The following is a 19,445-nucleotide window of genomic DNA, read 5'->3' on the forward strand; positions in this document are numbered from 1 at the left end:
CAAGGCAGCTTACAAATAAGGCAGCCAACTTTATCTACTTCTCTTTCGCAGCAGACTAGTTGACTGACATCAGTTCAACAGCATAGCTACAAGTTTTTGTTCGTGGTGTGTCGTCATCGTTTGATATCACAGAGGAACCAACTGGCATGGGTTCCATGAAGGGTCAGACAACTATTCGAGGAGACAGTACGACTGTGTAGTAGTTTCATTGGATTTCACAAAACTGGTAAGTGTGACAAATGATGGAGCACCATCCATGACTGGAAAAAGTAGCGGACTGGTAGCACTGTTGATGAAGCATCGAGGAAGGCAGAACAGACAGTTGGTGAAGTTCCGCTGTATTATTCACCAACAGAAGCTGTGCAGTAAAGAACTTGGTTTTCAGGCCACTGATGGCATTAGTGACGAAAACCGTTAATTTCATCAAATCACGAGGGCTCAATCACCGTCAGTTTTGAAGTCTCCTTAAAGAAACTGATTCGTACTATGGTGACCTTGTGTATCACTGTGAAGTACGCTGGCTGAGTCGAGTGAAGATGCTCAAAAGATTCTGGGAGTTGATTGATGAGGTGATAGAATTCCTCAGAAGCAAGAACAAAGACACAGAAGTGATTTTCATGACTGATCCAGCATGACAAGCTGATTTGACCTTTCTGGTCGACATAACACAACACTTGAATGATCTGAATTTGAAGTTGCAAGGCAAAAATCAGCTTGTCTGTCAGCTTGCAAATCACGTCTCAGCTTTCAGAACAAAGTTGCAGTTGTTCCGGCAGAATGCAGCATCAGGCAACTTCGTGCACTTTCCCACTTTTCAATCACAACTACAGAAGAATCAGGACATTGACACACAAGTTTATATTGGGAAGCTAGATACCTTATTCAATCCTTCAACTCACGGTTTCATGAATTTGACCAATGCAGATTGTTAATAAAATTTTTTGCTGATCCGTTCAGTGTGTCAGTGGATGACTTGTCAGCAGAATATCGGCTCAAACTTACCTATCTCCAGGCATCTGATGAGCTGCGTGCTATTTACCGAGAAAACAGTTTGCTTGACTTCTACAAAACGTTGCCTGATACATTTGCTAATCTTAAAGAGAACGCAATTGTCCACACCAGCATGTTTGGCAGGACGCACTGCTGCGAACAGGCTTTCTCGCATATGAAACTGAACAAAAACAACACTCGCAATCAGCCGACTGATGATCATCTGGAAGCAGTCTTACGTCTTTCAACGTCAAACATCAAGACGGGCATTTCTAAGCTCGTAGATGACATGCAGCACCATCCATCGCATTGACTTTGTGACAGTTGACGCATCATAACATTTCTTAGACTAATGTGCAAACTCTTTGATGTAATCTTATTTTGTGTGTTCTTAAATGTGATGTCCATCTTGTGTGAAACAAATGTGGGACGATTTTAATCTTCACTTTTTTTTGGCCCCAACGGTTACGAGAAGTCTGTTTGTGGCCCCTGACTCAGAAAGTTTATGCACAACTGGTTTAAACTGTTCTAGAGGCCATGTCGTTACTTCAATCTGTTAGCCCATCTCTGCACGTCTTAAATCACATTATCATATCAACATTACTTCCGTTTATTATTAGTATTTCACAAATATACAAAACATCCTACCGGTGTAAAAATTATACATTGTATTGAATAAATAAATAAAACTTATTTTTCCCTATCATTAGAATACAAGGGAAACCGGTTCAATGTACGCAGACATATTAAAGACACCACGTGCTGAGAAAGTTATGCTGTCCCTAATAAATATGCACAGTAAAAATATCTGTTCAATAGATATAAAACAATATTCAAGGGGTCTAATGTTACAACTGCCTGTCCAATCGACAAGGGCCAGCCACTGAAATCAGTGCATGCTGTCACAGTTTCTGTTTAAGTAACACGTAAAAAAATCAAGAAAATGTTATTATTCGACTGAACGCCCTCTACTAAAACGAGTCCACTGTAATTCGTGTAAATATAATTACATACGACTTTTTTTTCTTATTTTTGTTCAACAACAGACTACTCGTGCCCCCCAGGTCGGATATCGAAATATGATTTTAAGCGTTTTAAACCTGAAACACTACGTATCATTCAGAGGCGGTAAAAAGTCGCTCGCTACACATCTCGCATATACATACCATTGTTCCAACCGTAGTTCGCTCCTAATTTAGCTTCTCTAGGAGGGCGAAGTCACCTACCCTGTCACTATGTTATATACCTTCAAAAGATGAGGACGGAGAAAGAGAACATTAAGTTTTATCAAGTTAAAAAACATCTCTTCTATGCAATGTACATAAATGCTTGGTAAATCGTACTAATAATCAATAGAGTCAAATCACAGTGAGAAAGAAAAAATATTTTGGTGATCGTTCCTTTTCACAAGCGCATACCACCTCCTTCCCTCTAGAATGTTAGCTTATTTTCTACTGCACAAAAATTAATGCCTCATTCTAAAAAACGTGGCCAACGAGACAGACGACTAAAGAATTTGAGACGTTTTTTTCTCTCTTTTTTTTCTTTTAAGAGAGACATTCTTGCAGATGTGGGGAACTCCAGAAAACATCACCTTGAGTAACTTTAATACTTCCTGTCTTTGGACTGAGTTTCTTTTCTTCATATCGTTTGAGCGATAAAGAATACTGCAAACAATTCTTTTAAAACGGGACAAGTTATTAAAATATTGTTTTTAATTGCAATAAACTTATTTATTTGCACATTTTAATATTACGAAACATTTTCATATTCGCCCACAAAGCAACCCGATTTTTAAAAATATTTTAAGAGAGTTAATTGTTCGAGCTTACACGACATCTCACGAACAAATGACTCACTTTCACATAATGAAAAATAATTAAAGATGTAGCCAACTACATTTTAACCTGAATAAATATACCTTAGCCGCCATTTGCTTACAACTAGACTTGTAGATATAATTAACGGCTATTTAACATTCAATAGCACATGGCTACATTTAGACAAACAGCTTCTAATAAGGTACACGAACGTCACTTGTACGAGTAATTCTTCCAAATAATTCCTCAATAGTTCAGCGGCGACTTAAAGTTACAGCATTGAAATTTGGGGTTCGATTCCTCACGATGGAGAATGCACATAGTTTCAATGAAGATTCGTGGCTCTTGATTAATTACCACAGAAACTCGCTTTGTGACGTGTATAAAATCTACCAGGCTTATTACAATTTCTCGGAAGATTATTTCGACATAAAACACGTTAGAAAGAAAAGTTATCCAGATGTGATTGTTTTATTATAGACATAAAACACATGTTAGAAAGTAAAGTCAGCTTGATGAATTATTTTATATTCTGAACATAAAATACATACATGGTAAAAAGTAAAGCCATCCAGATGGATTATTTTATTTTTTGGACATAAAATACATGGTGGAAAGTAAAGTCAGCCTGGTTTCTTTTCGTCATAATTATTTAAAGATGAAAAATCAAGTCGCGGAAACCTGGGTTTCAAAATTCTCAAGTTAATTGTTCATAGAACTGTTTGATAACAGAACTTATTTAATATTATTATTTTGTTCATTGTTAGTCCATCTGCATTTATTTATCTTTATTCTGAAGTAAGTTGTTTTTTTTTTATTATGTTTCGATACATTGAAATATTTACAAGTATAGCTCAGAGTCTCAGCAGTTCGCTGCTTTTCAATATTTCGGATACTTAAGAATTAACTATAAATATATTTGTACTAAATACCATTATTGTTATTTTCCAGGAAATACAATAATACCGCCTCCAAACTTCTCACCTCTGAAAATTATCTTAGTTTATTACCTGAATGCTAATAACACACCATTATTTTTAAGCAAGAACTGACGGTCCGTTTAAAAATAAAAAATCTGATCACATCACTTACTTTTATCAGTGAACTAAACGTCAACTCACATACAACAGTTAGTACAAAGTTTCTTACGAATTCGTAAACTAGCGTTACGTAAAAAGTTGATGTTGTTTTCATGTTATGTTCAAATTGCGCGTGCGTCATCGTCAACCTTATATCAGTTAATATATATATTATACCACTTCGAAAATTAAAAATATTGAGAAGCTTTCAACTGTTATCCAACGAAGAAAAAGGATAAAAAATTCAAGTATATATAAAGTTCACTTTGAAATATAATTTGAACAACCTCGCCAAATCACACATACGAACACGTGCTATTGCAAACCACGTGAAGGTCCGAAACTGAAACTTCAGTAGGTTTGAAATTAGAATAATTGGCAAGATTCTTATCAATGGTTGTGAGACGAGAGAATCCAGACGCAAGTGTGGTGAGCAGCGTTGAAGATTTCATAAAGAAAAGATCGTCAGAGGTTGGTCAAGTAGCAAAGCCAATCCTGTCCACTTCCGGTTCACAGTGATCACATAATCACTGCTGTATGTCTTATTTAAAACTAATATTGTTTTTTGTTGTTCTTTTTCAAAATGGCCGAACGTGATCAAATATTAATCGACAGGAAGTTATGCTGGATTTTAAAATGATAGTACTTTGAGCGTTTCTAATTCTTAAAGTGAATTACTTTTTCTAAAAAATTACATGATAAAACTAAAGCAATTTGTTAAAAACACACACACAAAACACTAAAAAGCATGAAGCTAGGCTTAGCACTAATATAGCCATACTTTTAAAAGCAACTATGGCAATAAAAATTGCACGAGTTGTTTATAATGATCTGTTCATCCACTTTACAAACCGCTGAACACTTTGTCATTCGAGAAGTTTCGGCATCAACAATAAACAATTCGTGATCGTATAAAGAACTTTCAGACAAGTGTTTAATGAATACTTATTGACCTTGAGATTGTCACGTGACTCTTCTCACACCATTCTTGCCACTACACTTGAGTCAGCAACAAAAGTCACAAACTTAAAAGACTACCGTCAGCAGAAACCTAAATGTTAACCGAAGTTCAAAGCAAGTGTTTTTTGTTGTTGTTTTTCAAACAGCGTGTGATTAAGCACAATCAGACTTAGCTGAAACAGCATACTGAATTAACTTGCAGTTCTGATCTACGAAGGTAGTGCGTTTTATTAAGAAATTAACAATAATTACGTCTTAGAAATCAATATTTAATGTTAATTACCATCTAATATTAGGCCACTAATTCACGAAGTTTACTGCTTGTAAACTTTTCTTTGTCAACCCTAATACTTAAAGATCTCAGTTGCATATTTTATTGCAACCCAATACCGAAGAACTGTCCTAAACGTTATATTACTTATAATTAAATATTTAAACATATGTACATGCAGTTCATGCATTTTATTACAATTCACTCAACAAAAGGTAATATGGTTACGAAATATTTGTATTCTTTACAAACTTGTCGCTCATCGGTTTTTCCATTTTACTTTGGCAATTCATGTTCGTTATAATCATTGAATCCCAGTCGCACCAAACATGCTCGCCCTTTCAGCCGTGGGGGCGTTATAATGTTACTATTCGTTGGTAAAAGAGTAGTCCAAGAGTTGACGGTTGATTTTAATGACTAGCTGCCTTCCCTCTAGTCTTACATTGTTAAATTAGGGACGACTAGCGCAGATAGACCACGAGTAGCTTTGTGCAAAATTCAAAAAAAAAAATATCCCAACAATAATCATTGAAACAAGTGAAAAATAATCGAACAGAAAAAAAGTTTATCATTTGAAGTAAATTAAAATTAACCAGAACCACAATAAAAAGTTTTAGGTTCTCCCTCAACGTCTCTCAGATTGCTTTCAGCCTGGTTTTGCTATTCATTCCCTTGTTTCTTCAAATGTAGTGCCTCTCCCCAGCTTGCCTCCCGCTGGTACAGCGGTAAGTCTATGGATTTATAACGCTAAAATCAAGGGTTCGATTCCTCTCGGTGGGCTCAGCAGATAGGCCGATGTGGCTTTGCTATAAAAAAACACACACACTCCCCAACTTACAGATATTTGGACATGTCCTGGACTTCCCAAAATGATTTTAGTGGGAATTTACTACCTTACATCCTTTACCCCTTACAGATTCTTACTTACTCTCCTGGTGAAGGATTTTTTTTTTTTTTTGCAATTAAAATTTTTCGTGAACTGTAACGCACGTCACAACATTTCCGGTAAAAAGCCAGTTACGATTACAAATATTCAATTCCCAATTTACAACAAATATTAGTCACGAGTTTTTATTTAAAACACGATATTTCTGACCACATAAATGCGTGTCTACTTATACTTATTATGGTTTACATTTTTGCCTCAAATAACCAAAAATCTAAAATTTGTTCAAGCTAGAACAAGAAATAAATTAAGTGTATCGAAATTAATTAGCGCTAGTTATTAATTTTATACCCTATCACACCAAATATGCTCGCCCTTTCAGCCGTGGGGGCGTTATAAAATTACGGTCAATCCCACTATTCGTTCGTAAAAGAGTAGCCCAAGGGTGGGTGGTGATGACTAGCTGCCTTCCCTCTAGTCTTACACTGCTAAATTAGAGACAGCTAGTGCAGATAGCCCTCTTGTAGCTTTGCGCGAAATTCAAAAACAAAACAAACAATATTAATTTTATAAATCCACATCAACAGGATGGTGACACATATTGGACATGTTCAGCTTAAGGTGCTATTGTTTTGAATCATGTACCTAAGTCTTCACTTAATTTTCGGGTATTACTAAGAAACATACTTATCGAAAAAAAAAAAAAATCCCGAACGTTTTAAAATTAGAAAGAAAGAAATCTTCTGTATTTTTACTTCACTAATCTCTACCGAGAAAAAATGTTACGAAAGATTTGGATTAGCATTGATATTGTTTCACTTGAAATGGACCCTCATCTCATCAGAAACCCTTGAATTAAACAAAGATGTAATTTAAACAACTACGTGATATTTAATAGTTAAGATTATACAAAAAAAAAAACTTTATAAAGTGTCCACTTTCAAAAGTAAAAAAAAAAAAAGTCCTTGATATAGGATATGGTAACACCAGACCTTTACCTCCTATAACTTGTTTTTTAAGCGTTCTTTCCAGGAAATTAAACCATTAATAAATATAAAAACAAATTGTTTAATTGGGCCATTTACACACATTTAATAGTAAAAATAGTAAAAAATAGGGAACGTTTGTATTTATACGGCGAATATTTATTTGTAAATCAGTTTTCATCAATGCGAAGCCGCCAATAATGTATAATATTACCACAATAAATGTGGTACAAAACATTTTAATGTGTTTTTTATTTATTTATAATTATTTGTCTACTGTTAAGCACAAACCCACACAACTGGCTATTTGTTCTGTGTCCAACACGGGTACTGAAACTCGATTGTTAACACAATCCAAAGATTTGCCGCTGAGGGCAATTAGAATTTATACATAAACATATATAAATAAATAAATAAATTATCCATAAAACACTACCAGAGGGGGGAGGTAAAACAACCTAAGTATAACCATAGTCTCCAAAAATTCTTAAATACTTTTAAATTATTATATCCAAACGGTCCCTCTTTATGTAATACTATGATGACCATTTCCCAGGTTGTATAAACCATTACTTACAAGAAACCATGCAGTTTTCTCTATGTATAATATAAAAACAGAACTTGCTGTTGGGTGACAAGAGGCAGATGTACCTATACTAAATTTACCAGTTACCCAGTAAACACCTAACTTTCACAACGAAATCAAGTGTTCTAACAGTATCTAATGTTTTACTCAGTTCTGTTGGGACAGTGGCTAAAATATATTAAACCCACATAAAAAAGTAAAATTTGTGTAATAGATGAACAGATTTTTATACGTGGGTTATCCATTATGGTTAAATTTCTCTGTAGCTTTTTATTTTCTTTACGAATCAATTTACAAAGTAAAGCTATACAAATTAAGAAAACTAACTGGGGTACCTATACCCTGAACGGAAGTTATGTAAATTCAGGATTAATGAAAGGTTATATCAGGATATGAAAAGTTGTTTCCTTTATATATAAAATTAACACAAAAACGCCCGTAAAAACAGCAAAACACAAAATGTAAAACCGTAAATTTGCATGGACCCACAAACAGGGGCGAAGTGGTTAAAAAAAACGTAAAAAACATTTATAAAAACCGCAAAATACAAAATTGAAAAATTTGTGTATTTCCCAATGGACCTAATAAACCTTCATACCAATTTTGGTGAAGATCCATCCACACCCTGCGAAGTATTTACATGGACATACAACAAACAGTACTATAGATAACACCAATGCATTAGATCCACATGTAAAGTATTCATAACGTCATATCTGAGCTCTGAGAACGGAGAAAAATAAAGTTCTCCGTGATGAAAAACGGGAAAATTGCGATCCTTATTGCAAATATACATGCACACAGGATAAAAATTTCGTGAAGTTGGAGATTGCACATTGCGTAATAAAAACTTTTTCCAGTATCATGTAAGCAAGAGTTTCATTATAGTACGATAATTCATTTATTTATGCTCTGAAGGATACATGGGCTTATATATGTATCTACATAAATTTATTTTTTTATAATTAATTTAGAATAACGAAAAGTGCTAATACTTCTCTGATGAACTAGAAGTAACTTCCATGTTAACGCACGTTCACACAATTAATTTATTAGACACCTTGTCAACTGTGCGACCAATTTATTGAAACAACCTAAAAATTACATTTAAACATTAAATTAAAGAAAATTATGATTGATAAAAAATTGTGAAGTTTCTTCTCACTGCATTTAATACACCCAGAGTTACCCTGATTTAAGTGCCCCTAGCGATTGTAGCCCCGGTGATCAGCGATAAGTTCATGGGCTTGTACAGCTAAAATACAGAGTTCTATTCCCCGTGGGCAAAGCGCAGATAATGAATAGCTCTGCAATTCTTGAGACCGACTGACGAAAGGTACACAGGTAAACAAATACATTACCTCAACACCGATTATAATTGAGATAATACAGTTACAAAAAAAAACAAACAGACAAAACTTTGAATCCAGATACTGTATCTTCACATCTCAAACAAACGCCGAAATGATCCATAAAACGAACATTCATCCAAGTGTTTGATAATATTCATTTGTACATCCGTACATATCGCTGATTTTGATTGTCTAGCACGAAAAACGGTAGCAGATGAATATACATTCAAACCAATGACGTCATGTCTTAGACAGTATTGCTTTTAATAGAATACACATTCAAATACAAAATACTAGGATAAAGACGCAGCACGTACTCTTTATGTGACTTGCAGTGTCTCACATCACTGAATCAGACCACAGATGGCGTTACAAAATTCTAAAACTGCAAAACTATATAACGATTATTTAGCTGAGTAAGCATTTTCCTATTAATGATTATAGTTAGTTTATTCTAAAGGTTACAGCACACATTAAAGTTAATGCTTTTAAATTAGTAACAGTTTCAATTATGTTACAAGTTATGATAAATAACAAAATTGTATAACGACATGCATAACTGGTAACTCAGTGTTGTTATCCCACAATGGGACAGCGATAAGTTTGCCAAATCACAATACTAAAATCTATGATTCGATTCCACGCAGTGGACACAGGAAATAGCTTAGTATTGTTTGCTTTTAAAACAAATGAACTTAACATGTGAAATTCTGTTGTTAAGATCGTAAACTTTGCCATTAAAAAAGAAACAAAGAGCGAACGTTTTTCACTGGATGAATCACGAGCCAAACTTTAGCATTGCTTGCAGAAAATAAAAACAAAAATCAACAAATCTGAAGGTATCGACACTTGTTTCTTGTCGGTTGAGTAACGTGACAAATCAAAATCGAAGAGTTATAATAAGTTGAACATTAAAAAAGGGCCTCATTCGAAGTATAGTGTTCGGACGACAGAGTTATGATAATAACTAAATGTAAAACTTACAAATCAAAGTTCTGGGTAATAAATTCCGTTAACTAATTAACGTCCTCCGGTGAGTCAATGGTAAGTGTGCGAGCTTGCCACGCTAAAATTCAGTGTTCTATTCCCTATGATAGACACAGCGTAGCAACTCAGCGTGTAGTTTTGTACTTAACACCAACTACATATGTCATCTCTTATTTGTAATTAAATTTTGCTAAACCTTCATGGGCGATCTGACATGATCAAACGATTAGAACAGTGGGGGCATTATAGTTTGACGGTCATCCCACTGTTTTCTGATAAAGAGTAGCACAAGCTGGCGGTGTTGACTAGAGCTAGCTGCCATCTCTCCAGTGTATTGTTTCAAGATTAAGAAAGGTTATCACATATAGCCCTCGATAGCTTTGCGTGAAACTCAATTAAAAAAACAAACTCAACAACGGAGATAGAAAAAACTGATAAGTCATTTGTATTTTACTTTCTTATATCTAGCTCACCGTAATAAAGATACCTTTTAATTAATACCACACGAAGGTAATTAACAAATTAATCTAAAATTTGAAAGTTCAGATATCCAGTAAAACCAGTCAAAGCAGAATAGCCTCTCGCTAGTACAGCGGTAAGTCTACGGATTTTAATGCTAAAATCAGGGGTTCGATTCCCCTCGGTGGGGTCCGCAGATGTGGCTTTGCAATAAGAAAAAAAGACACAAAAAAGCAGAAAACGTTTAGAGAAAAACTTAAATTCATAAAATATAACCAGTTTTCTAAAATGTGCCAAAATATTCCATAACTGATTTGCGAAATTGAAAACACATTATCTACAATTCATAAATTCAGTAAACACATTCCAAACAAATCAATGTATTTTTTTTTTATTACGTACATCACATGCACGCATGTCTTTCGTACAAAATTTAACACTGAAGTTTGGAACAATTTTCCTAGGTTAATAACAGTTACTGATAGATAAATGTATTTTTACTCTAATACTTTAATTATTATAAGTTGTTGCAAATTGAAGTTATCAATGTTATACATTTGGCATTACGCAGTTAGTGTTCCTAAGTTATCACTTAATTATAACACTGAGTTTGTGAATATGTCATCACCCAAACATATCTAAATATCATTTATACCTTTAAGAAAAATTATGAGAATAAGTGATAAAAATACAATACTGGAAACAGAAATGGTTGTTGTTTTGTATTTTGATTCAAGTTTCAAGGAAAAATTAAGTCACGGCCACCCTTCTCACTTCTGCTGATAATTTTAATTTATAATCTTGATTAACTTTTCATTAACTTAAAGTTCAAAATTAAATATACTTTTACTCTTAAATAACTAGTTTAACAGTTTTAGTCGTATAAATTTATTAATAATAATAGTATAGTACAAAATACTTAAAACTACAAGTAAAAACTACTGTAGCCGAGTGCTAGTAGTTCGTGTATTGTTAGAAATGAAAAGCAACCGTATGAAAGAGAAATGAGGCCTACCAAGACCGATCATCCACCATGCCAGCAATTCAGGTCCTACCACATTCGTTTCGGCAAATGAGCTACAAAGACGATAATACAGCACAAACACTACTTAAACAGTTATGTGTTTTAATATAATTAATAACAATTGAACTTTTTCTATTTCAAACTCTTTTAACTAATATTTCTCCAAGGCCGTCCAGTATAATCAAATGGACTTATAAGCCAGCACGTCATACATCTAACTGTTAAACATCTAACATTACTCAATAACTGCACGTGAAATTTATATAAATTTTTCCCAGATGTTTCCCTCTCTATAACACAACCTCGCTTACTCACTCTACTTGTTCGTAAAGCTTGTCACCAAACCTCCTTTAACTGTGTTTTCCATCTATGGCGCCATCTGTAACCGAATTCAGAATCCTTTGTAAATGTGCCAAAAAAAAAATTAAAGTAATGAGTTCATAAGTTATTAACTTTAACAAAATTTATTCTTGTAATTCAAAATTTAGAATACGGCTACTGAAGTTTTAAGCACTAAAGCTTGAGTTTGAAAAAAATTCTGATTTATATTACACAAATTACAAAACTAAACAATTAATGTTAAGCACACACACACACAAATGTATATGTATTTCTTAAAATATCAGAAAATGTGGTATTATCTAAAAAACATGAACATTGTGAATAGTTACAGATAATTTAATTTTACTTTCTCTAGCTTTTAACTACATTTCTGTCCTATTTCTGTTTATCTTATCAAATAAAACAGTTATTGTTAAACACACAACACCCACAAACACATATATATATAGACACACACATTTTTAAAACATAAAAAATCATGGTATTATAAAAACATGAGAATTGTGAATAGTAAAAAATAATTTGATTCCACTTTATCCGGTCATTAACTGTGTTTTTGTTCTTGTTTTTTTTATTATTTCAATTTTTAGTTAAATAATAACGTTTAATTTACTTATCCAGACCACATTACCAAATTAAAATAAAACATTTTATATAGAAATCGAGAAGCGTTGTACGAAACTCATTAATTTAGTGAAATCTTGTAATAAAAAAACTTTATATAAATTTACTTCGTCGTTCGACAGATGGCAGCTCACAACCATGCGAAATTTTATCAATAACCAATTACAAGTTAGATTCAACTGGTCTTGCATACCTCAATACAACTGAACGATAGGTAAAAAAGATATTTAATTTACATCTGCTTAATATTACAGCATACTCTTTTTTTCGCCTTATTAATTAATGGATTCAATGAATGGCACTTTAGAAATCATATTAGATATAGAAACTTATAGAAATTACTGTCAGTACGAGTATATTATCAGATAAATTCGTAACCGAGAAAACACGAAAACTTATAGAATAGATACATTGTGTATTTTGATTGACTGAGCGTAACGACCTATAAGCAGCTATTCTTCAATTAGAATAAGTCGGGTATATGAATAATCTAAGAAACAAAGCGTAAAATAAAACAAAATGTTTGTAAGAAAAAACAAATACAACGCGCAATATATCTTGTCGAATAATAATCAATAATATTTGAAGCGGTATCACCCATAGTAATTTTAACATAGTAAATAGGTTAGGAGAAGGTACGTATTTATGTTTAGCTTGTTGCATGAGTTTAGGTGGCAGATATGCTTGCCTCCAATTAAAACTTAGACGTAAGCATCAGTTAGAAACAAATATGACTTGGAGAATCGTAATATTCTTATAACTGTTAATATAACTTACATCAAGACAATATCGAATATTTTAGACAGCAAGAGGCGCGTACTATACACAGTTCAAATACATGTTAGGTTTACTTCAATTAGATTGACACAGGCTGGTTATTATTATATTATAAAATTATCTTGAAAATAGCAATATATACGGGGATAACCGTCTGGGCTCCGGGGAAGAATGTATGCACACCTTTCCACAAATATTTTTTGAATGTGTGTGTGTGTGTGTTTCCATATTGCAAAGCCACATCGGGCTATCTGCTGAGTCCACCTAGAGGAATCGAACCCTTGATTTTAGCGTTGTAAATCCGTAGACTTACGGCTGTATCAAGAGGGGATTTTTTTTTTTTTGAAGTGTGCAAAAGTGGTTGAATGCTCAATTAATAATTTAACATTCCTTATGACCGGCATGGCCAGGTGGGTTAAGGCGTTCGACTCGTAATCTGAGGGTCGAGGGTTCGAATCACCATCGTACTAAACATGCTCGCCCTTTCATCCCTGAGTACATTATAATGTTACGGTCAATCCCACTATTCGTTTGTTAAAGAGTAGCCCAAGAGTCGACGGTGGATGGTGATGACTAGCTGCCTTCCCTCTAATCTTACACTTCAAAATTAGGGACGGCTAGCGCAGATAGCCCTTGTGTAGCTTTGCACGAAATTCAAAAAACAAACAAAGGTACCTTATACATTGTTTCCCTGCCTTCCTGTGCTTATTGAGAAGTATTGGCCCCCAGGGAAACATTCTCGGTCTTCCCGTCCTCTTGTTATCCATGAATATACGTTTACAAAAAGCTGGAAATTTGAACAGCGGTTAGAAAAGATACATTTGTGTTCTGGAGTATTGAAAAATAAGGATTCTGGAGTATTGAAAAATAAGGATGTTGCATTGTGTTCTGGAGTATTGAAAAATAAGGATGTTGCATTGAGTCAGACATTCATGGAAAAAACATGTTGTAAACATACAATTAAATAATACTGTTTATCCGACAATAAACAAGTTTTCAAAATTATATTTAATCTTTGTCTTATCTGAAATTAACATTTTTATGTATATAAGTTATATGTACATATACATAAAGAATACACTACTTAAATCACATATAGAAAGATGGCAAAACATATAAAAGTAAAAAACACCAGTAAAAGGTAAACAAAATTATAAGCGCGTTGCAGGCCCAGTTTGGCAAGATGGAAAAGGCACTCCCTCGACTCGTAATCTGGTTCGAATCCCTATCACACATGCTTCCCCTTTTAGCCGTGGGGGCGTTATAATGTTACAGTCGATCTCACTATTCGTTGATAAAAGAGTAGCCGAAGAGTTGGCGGTGGGTGGTGATAACTAGCCTCTATAATGAAATTAATAAATTCATTGAATAAAACAACACCATATTCATACCAAAACTCCCAATAAACACATCAATTAATCCAGATAAAACAATAGACTGGAGCACTCATCAACTTATAAAAGAAATAACAGTAACGGAAGTATCAATAGCCATCACAAACTCAAAAACAAAGCTCCTGGAAAAGATGGAATACAAGCCATCCTCCTAAAACATGGTACTCAGAAATTATATGAACACCTAACAGCCTTATTTAACTTATCATTTTCAGCTGGATATATCCCTGTTTCTTGGAAGGAAGCAGTAATATTAATGTTCCAGAAAGAAGGAAAGCCAGTAAATAAACCGAACAATTACCGCCCAATTAGTCTAACCAGTTGTACAGGAAAAATATTAAAAAGAATAATTAGTAACCGACTGTCTATATACTATGAAGTATACTCCAAATTACCCGAAATTCAAAACGGGTTTAGAAAATACAGACAAACTACAGACCACCTAATCAGATTAACTGAAACAATTACAGACAGCTTGAACAAAAACGAATGCACTGTAGCTTGCTTTCTCGACATTGAGAAAGCATTCGACAAGGTCTGGCGTTACGGATCTGGCATCATTATTTAATATTTAATCGACATCTTATTTAGGGACCAGGTAAAGAAAGCAATGGTAAAATTATTATAAGTATAATATGACTGTGTACAGAAAACAAATGATTTTATTACGCTTCGCCAGAAAAGATGTTTACACCATAAATATTTTTATTCTGACAAATTACTTGTTCAAATAATGTGGCGACCATCACTGTGTTTGTTGTAACCCAGTCAGATCTGGTTTCGAGCGTAACTCGTCGTTATGGATGGATGTATGAAACATAGTGAGGTTGAAATACTGTCTTTCTCCAAAAACCCCTAAGGAAATGAATAAAGAATCTAGGGTTTAAGAAATAATAACAGCAAACCTAATTCTATTATCTTACAACAAAATTATTGATTGAACTCTTTCCTTTGCCCGGCATGGCCAGGTGGGTTGAGGCGTTCGACTCGTTATCGGAGGGTCGTGGGTTCGAATTCCCGTTACACCAAAAATTGAGTAGCTTTGTGCGAAATTCAAAAAACAAATCATACTTGCTAGAGTGTAAAAGAAAAGTCGATTTTGAAATCATTCCTTACGAGAAACCAGTGTTTTCTAGACTAAATAACCGGTTTTATAGTTTGAACCAATTATCTTAAAAATTAATTTATTTGTAATTGTCATGAATACGGTTCTTTGTTTGTTGTTCAGCGCAAAGGGCTATTTGTGGGGTTCTGGACTGTTTTTGTTGTGCTGGGCCGTCTGTGTTGTTCTAAACGCGAGTACTGAAACCTAATCTAATTTTCAGCATTACGAATTCTCAGACTTACAGCTAGTTCCCCCCCCCTCCCTCCCTCGGGTGGGCGTTGATCAATGAGGATTTGTTTGTTTGGTTCAATGTTAATCAAATTCCGGATCTGAGCATTGTATGTCTGTAAACTTTCCGTGTCTTACCGGATCAACAAGGTCTGTATGCTATTTGTTTTGTAACAGAAAGAAACGTTCAAGACTAGAAATTATTTAAAAGTGAAATAAATTTTTGCTGAGTTTCTTGGAAACAAAACTTGTAAAAGGTTGAATACGACTGCACTGGAATGCAGTTCTGTTATTCTTTCTTTAAAAAAAAACTTTAAAATGTTTTAATATTGTTACCTGCAATTTAAACATGCTCTGTTTGTAAAGACATATTTAGTAATTTGTTCTAAAACAGAGTATATTTACAAATGCAGTTGAAACCTGTTTTGGAATACGATTTCCATATATTCACCGTTTTAAAAGTGCTATTCCTAAGCCTGAATGAATTTCTTTTCACCAAACTAAAACAAACAGAACCACATACTTACGCAGATGCGAATAAAATAGGAAAATATCTATGCAAGTATAAAAAACAACAGTAAATGAAATATGGCATAATCTACTCTCATAGAAAATAGGTCAACAGGAGTGGTTTGACCACTTGTTACTAAGATTTCTGACCCAACTGAACAAATCACAACAAACTAGATTTTCATTACAAAAATAAAACTTCAGTATGATTACCTTGACGATGATATATTTCGTTTTCATTTGTAAGCAAGAGTTTATACTTGTATTTGGTTATTTTACTGACCAAACACTAAGAAAACCTTCTATTGACTGGAAGGGTCAAGGCGGAGAAAATCCATGGGTCATAGACATACCCTCCGCAATGCCCACCGGCCAACCCAAGTTACCCAAGACTTACGGACCTTCTCCTTCCGCCAATAAGTCAGCGGTAATTTTACAAACTTACAGCACTAAAATTCGGGGTTCGATAGTCGGACAGAGCGCAGATAGCTTTGCGCTAAAACAACAACACATTATTGCGTATATTCAGTAATTTGAACTAATTACATTTTTATATTGCGTTTGTGTGTGTGTTTTTCTTATATTAAAACCACGTCGGGCTATCTGCTGTATCAACCGAGAGGAATCGAACCTCTAATTTTAGCGTTGTAAGTCCATAGACTTACCGCTGTCCCAGCGGGGTACCTTTCTTGTACTATCTGCTCAGATCAGTTCGAAATTTCCCCCTGATCTCAGTGGCTCACTGATAAACGTGAGAATTTATAACACTAAAATACGGGATCAGATACCAGTAGCATGAATAGGGCAGACAGTCCGTTTTGTAGTGTTGTACCTATTAATAAATAATTGATACAAAGTTTCGAATTTCACATTTAAATTCTTGCGCTGAAATGTTTACCATAAGAGATAAAGGAAACTATGCAGACAAGCTTACCATAAGGTCGTGTGGTGTATTACGATTATATCATTGTTACACTGCACAGTTTCTATTAGTATAAAGTTTATAGTTCAAAGTCACGTACAAGTAGTTGTGAACAAGTCACTACAGTGTTTACGATGTCCTCCTTTTCCTAAACTTTGTCGAGGAAGCCCTACAACATATATTCAGTTCATTTCGTACAAATATTGAGGTAATTGAATCCGGTCAATTTCCAAGAGTGTCTGTTTTCCAGAAAACAGAAAATTACGACAATGATCTAATTGTAATGAAATATAATTTAATGTTAACGCAAATATTTAAGAAAACAAACACCTGATATTTTTTATTTTATTTTTGCTGTTTTATGAACTATTTTCACTATGTATTTTAGCCCGGCATGGCCAGGTGGTTAAGACGTTCGACTCGTAATCTGAGGGTCGCGGATTCGAATCACCGTCCCACTAAACCTGCTCGCCCTTTCAGTCGTATGGGTGTTATAGTGTGACGGTCAATCCCACTATTTGTTGGTAAAAGAGTAGCCCAAGAGTTGGCGGTGGGTGGTGATGACTAGCTGCCTTTCCTCTAGTCTTATACTGCTAAATCAGGGACGGCTAGCGCGGATAGCCATCGTGTAGCTTTCATTGAGTTGGTGGCAAGTACGCTCAACTGACAATATGCGAATCTTGGGATCAAAACTAGTCGCCAAACATGCTCAATTTTCAGCTTTGGGGATTTTCTAATGTTGTGGTCAATTCTACTATTCATTAGCAAGGAGTAGACCAAGAGTTGGCAGTTGATGGTTCTGATCATCCGTCTTCCTCCAAGTTAGTTATTGTCGAGAAAGAAACTATAAAAACATTTAGATTATATATATATAATAATATATTATGATTATTGTAACATATATACTGTATATAGTGTAATAGACTGCATATTAATGAAGTCCCTAAGAAAAATGAAACGTCAGAAAAGTATTTTGTTCATGCATTTTAACAAGAAATGAATTTTTTTTAATAATTCTATGAATTATGTGCCATTTCCAAAATAATTCAATGAAATTTAAAAACTAGGTACATGCTCTATGTTCAAATTCTTCCGGTGATTATTTATGGAAATAAAACATTGTTTGTCTACCTGTTTATCTTTTAGAGCAAAGTCACACTGAGCTATTACCTATGTCGACTGGGGAGTGTTGAACACCGGATTATAAGGTTGTAACTCGTAAAATCACCCCGTCTCACAGGGGTGCAAGATATTGTTAGCATTTATTTTATAGTTGTTGAAATACCCATTTAACGCACGGTGCTCTGGGGCTGGATGTGACATAAGAGGGTGAGATCTGACGATGACCTACTATATTATTTTATTATTGGCCCTAAAGATGCATATCAGGTTACAACGTAATATGTCCCCCCCAATGGCTCAGAGGTTTGTCTGCGGACTTACAACGCTAAAAACCGGGTTTCGATACCCGTGGTGGGGAGAGCACAGATAGCCCATTGTGTGGCTTTGTGCTTAATTCAAAAACAAACAAACATAACGTGATACATGACATTTTGTTGAACGACAGTTAATTTTTTATGTTGAAAATCTTAACTCGAAAAGAAGAACCTCGAAAATATAATTGTTTAATTTTTGTTTTTTTTTACTTTTTAAAAAATTAAGCACAACGCTTAACAATGGGCTATCTGTGCACTGCCCACCACGGGTATCGAAACCCAGTTTCTCGCAGTGTGAGTCCGCAGATATATCGCTGTGCTACAGAAGGGGGGCCCCGTTAGTACAGCGGTATCCCTTTGGATTTACGACGTTAAAATCAGGGGTTCAATTCCCCTCGGTGGGCTCAGCAGATAGCCCGATGTGGCTTTGCTATAAAACACAAACAAACAAACGCTACAGGGGGGATAATTGTGTTAAAACAAATTAAGTTTTAGTTATGGCTGACTACACTAATGAAAAACGTTCACGGAGTGAAAAGTTGTTGGAAAGCTGAATCAAAAAGTAATCGTCGTACAAATTTTGAAGAAACAAATATAGCGGCAGCAGATTTGAAATAACTTTGCGCAGAACGCGACATTCGCTTTAATTAAGCCTATTACTAAAATATGTGTAAAATATTACTAATTATCAGCTTTTCCCAGAAGTT

The 19,445-nt window shown here is 34.5% G+C and overlaps 1 protein-coding gene across 8 annotated transcripts in view; it reads right to left on the reverse strand.

The window, feature by feature from the left end:
• LOC143233225 (uncharacterized) overlaps positions 1-19,445 on the reverse strand; it is a 66,158-nt gene that overhangs the window by 39,552 nt on the left and 7,161 nt on the right. Inside the window, exons 1-2 of one of the 8 annotated variants that reach the window (XM_076469207.1) lie at positions 13,819-13,925; positions 11,392-11,779 (exon numbers count right to left, since the gene is read on the reverse strand). The exons of 2 other annotated variants lie outside the window; for them this stretch is intronic. The gene's annotated coding sequence lies outside the window, so the exon portion shown is untranslated. Of the gene's footprint in view, positions 1-11,391; positions 11,780-13,818; positions 13,926-19,445 lie in introns of those variants that run through there. 5 more of the 8 variants (XM_076469210.1, XM_076469208.1, XM_076469212.1 and 2 more) reach the window with 5 other exon arrangements.

Source organism: Tachypleus tridentatus, chromosome 12, assembly GCF_004210375.1.
Source record: "Tachypleus tridentatus isolate NWPU-2018 chromosome 12, ASM421037v1, whole genome shotgun sequence".
Classification (NCBI taxonomy): Eukaryota; Metazoa; Arthropoda; class Merostomata; order Xiphosura; family Limulidae; genus Tachypleus; species Tachypleus tridentatus.